Here is a 3,853-nt window from a genome sequence, read left to right on the forward strand (position 1 = left end):
CATCTCCCCAGTCAAAATGGCTAAAAAAAAAAAGAAAGAAAATAACAAATGCTGGTGAGGATGTGGAGAAATTGGAACCACTGTGCACTGTTAACAGGAATAAAAATGGCACAGCTGCTGTGGAACAGTAGAGTCGGTCCTTACAAGAGTAGAAATAGAATTCCCATATGATCCAGCAATTCCATCTCTGGATATATACCCAAAAGAATTGGAAATAGAACCTTGAAGAGTTATTTGTAAACCCATGTTCATAGCAGCATTATTCACAATAGCTAAAATACAGAAGGAACCCGGGTGTTCATCAGTGGATTAATAGATAAGCAAACTGTGGTATGTACACATAATGGAATATTACTCAACCTTAAAAAGGAAGGAAATTCCGACACATGGATGAACGTTGTGCCCAGCAGCTGTGAGATGGATAAAGGCTGAGGAGGAACACAAGAGTGCCTGTGGTGAGGTGGAGCATCCTGGCCGGGAGCTGTGGATCACGCCTGTAATCCCAGCACTCTGGAAGGCCGAGGCAGGTGGATCACCCGAGGTCAGGAGTTCGAGACCAGCCTGGCCGACATGGTGAAACCCCATCTCTATTAAAATACAAAAATTCAGCTGGGCGTGGTGTTACAAGCCTGTAGTCCCAGCTACCCGGGAGGCTGAGGCAGGAGAATTGCTTGAACCCAGGGGGTGGAGGTTGCAGTGAGCTGAGATCGTGCCATTGCACTCCAGCCTGGGCAACAAGCAAGACTCCAACTCAAATAAAAAAAGAATGCCTGTGGTGAGGCTGAGCACATTTCCATGTCCTTATTGGTTCCAGCTACAACATGGATGAACCTTAAGGACATGATGCTAAGTGAAATAAGCCAGTCACAAAAGGACAAATACCATATGATTCCACTTATATGAGGCACATAGAGTAGTCAAAATCAGAGACAAAAAGGAGAATGGTGGTTGCCAGGGGCTCCGGGAAGGGGGAAATGGGGAGTGAGTGTTTAATGGGTATGGAGTTTTAAGAGACGGGAACTCGAGATGGATGATGGTGATGACGCAACAGTATGGATATACTTCCCTTGCCACTGAAAGGTACACTGAAAAATGGTAGTAAATTTTATGCCATGTGTATTTTACCACACTACAAATATTGGGGGGAAATGGGTTTAAGTGACTGGAAAAAAATGTTGACCCTAACTCCTGACCCAGCTCGGCTTACTTGTTGAAGGTGCTCTTACCCGGACCAGAGGAGAATAACCCAGAATACAGCTTTTAAAACTTGGGCATGCATTATCTCCTCTTCCCCCTTTCACATTTTCTTGCCCAACTCTGTTCTGCTGACTATGAGTGAGCTGGGGTAAGGCTGGGACCCTGGGCCTGTTAGGAGCAGGGGTCCTGGCATGTCTGTTAACCACTGTCAGATCCTAGCTGTTCCAAACGATGCCCCATCAATCCCAGCCGAGCTCTGGCATCAGCACAGGCACACTTCCCTCCTGGGCCTCTGTTCATCTCACAGCTGCTGGGCACCCTGCTGCCCTTTGCCCAGCAGAATACCAGTGCATTTGTGCTGAGCGCTGGATGGAGTCCCAGACCAGCTGTAGGTTATCCTGCCCACTGCAGCTTAGCTCACGGGGGATGCCAACAGAACTACTAGCCGGCAGCCTTTCACCATCGGGCTGCAAAGCTGCAGATCATCTTTTTTTCTGGTATGGCTCAGAATCAGATGACGGTGTAGAATCAAAATAAAGACCACCCCTACTCAAAAATGTATCTGCCTCCACAATTCTTCCCAAGGAGAGACGTTTAAATGTCACGACATCACTACAAGAGAAATACTCCCAATCATAACAGTCATTTATATCTTGGCCTGAGTTATTTAATCAGATTGTTTTCCACTGCAGAGAAATTTACCTGCATTTAGGTGGAGAAATAGGTGGAGAAAGAGAGTAATTTTGGAACAAGGTGTAATTTTGGAAACAATGGCACCCTTACCCTTCCAGTAACCAAATTCACAAATATTTACTGATGGACTTTTGTTTTCCAGGCCCTTCACTCATCACTGAGGGCACTGCAGTGGGCACGACAGACACAGCCCAGGCCTCCCTGCCTGACGGAGCTTACAGCCCCACCAAGTTTCCAGGGGTTTCTCTCTCCTTCCCCATCTCCACACTGCATCTGTAGCAACGTCCTAGCCACGCCTGCTCCTGCAGTATCTCTCTAACCGGAACTTCCTTTCCATCACTCCTCTGGGTAACTTGGACCTGTCTTTAACCTCTTCCTTCTCCTCTGTCCTGGACAATGATGGCTGCATGACTAGCCTTTCTAAAGTGTATTCTGAATACCTCCCTCCCAAACTCAAAGGCATTCAGCGGTGCCTCTATGTCCTATTCCGTTTTTTAAAATCCAAACTTTTTGTGGCATATGAAAACCTCTAAGCGTACCCCTTTTCTACCCCTCTAGTTTCTTCTATTTTCAGCTAAGATGGTCTACTTTCTGTCTTCTGCCACATGTGTATCTATGTGTGTGCCTTTGTAGATTCTGGTCCTTCTACTTACAATGTCCTTCCCCGCTTCCTTGTTTATTCCAGTTCTCAACCCTGGTTGTACCTTAGGATCACATGGAAAGCTTCAGAAAAAAAAGAAAAAAAGAAAAGAAAAAAGATGCCCGGAAATCAACTAAGCCACATTCAGTTCTAAACTCAGAGGGTGTAGCCAAGGCATCAGGAATTCTGAGAATCTCCCCCACTAATTCCAATGTGCAGCCAAAGTTAAGAAATGCTATCTTGGTCTAGCTACCACTCCATGTAGACCCCTTTCTCCAGGCTCAAGGGCGCCTGTTACCTGTCGTTGGCACTGATTTGGACACAGCACATTCTGTTTCATGCTCACTTCATTAAGATTCTCCTATTGGAAAAGTCTCTGTGCTACCCCATGACCTGTCCTCACCTGAAAGTCCTGGCAGATGGATTTACATGCTTGCCTTGAGGAGCGGGGAGAACACAGCTCCAATCACCAGGCCTTGGCACTGTGCTGCATGGGGGCATCAAAGGGATGGAAAACCCAGTCCCGTCAACCTCAACAGCAATGAATCATGATGATTGTATCCTCTGGATGTGATGGGATGAAATCGGCACTTGCCTCTGTGATCTTTCTCCCTAAAACCCATCACTCCAGTCTAATCATGAGGAGAACGTCAGACAAATCCCAACAGAGCCTCATGCCACGATGCACTTGACTAGTGACCCTCAGAACGGTCAAAGTCATCAAAAGCAAGGGAAGCCTGAGAAATGGTCACAGCCCAGAGGAAACTAAAGAGAAATGACTCAATGTAGTGTGGCATCCTGGATGGGATCCTAGAACAGAAGAAGGACATAAGGTACCAATGAAGGACATTTTAATAAAGTGTCAATGTTAGTCAATACTGTTGTGCCAATACTGGTTCATTAATTGTAACAAATGTACCACCCTAATGTAAGAACTTAATAATAGCAGAAACTGCATGCCAGGAGAGAAAACTGGAAATCATACGATCTGACCACGTTTTCTGTAAATCTGACTGTTCTAAAAAGACAGTCTAAGACCAGGCGAAGTGGCTCATGCCTGTAATCCCAGCACTTTGGGAGGCTGAGGTGGGCGGATCACCTGAGGTCAGGAGTTCAATACCAGCCTGACCAACATGGAGAAACCCCATCTCTACCAAAAATACAAAATTAGCTGGGCATGGTGGTGCATGCCTGTAATCCCAGCTACTCCGGAGGCTGAGGCAGGAGAATCACTTGAATGGGGAGGTGGAGGTTGCGGTGAGCCGAGATTGTACCATTGCATTCCAGCCTGGGCAACAAGGGCAAAACTCAGTCTCAAAAAAA

The 3,853-nt window shown here is 46.4% G+C and overlaps 1 protein-coding gene across 7 annotated transcripts in view; it reads right to left on the bottom strand.

The window, feature by feature from the left end:
• FXYD6 (FXYD domain containing ion transport regulator 6) overlaps positions 1–3,853 on the bottom strand; it is a 39,682-nt gene that overhangs the window by 26,960 nt on the left and 8,869 nt on the right. For 2 of the 7 annotated variants that reach the window (XM_037736683.1, XM_037736682.1), the window contains exon 1: positions 2,544–2,622. The exons of 4 other annotated variants lie outside the window; for them this stretch is intronic. The gene's annotated coding sequence lies outside the window, so the exon portion shown is untranslated. Of the gene's footprint in view, positions 1–2,543; positions 2,623–3,853 lie in introns of those variants that run through there. One more of the 7 variants, XM_017523383.2, reaches the window with a different exon arrangement.

This window comes from Cebus imitator, unplaced genomic scaffold (assembly GCF_001604975.1).
Source record: "Cebus imitator isolate Cc_AM_T3 unplaced genomic scaffold, Cebus_imitator-1.0 Scaffold28, whole genome shotgun sequence".
Lineage (NCBI taxonomy): Eukaryota > Metazoa > Chordata > Mammalia > Primates > Cebidae > Cebus > Cebus imitator.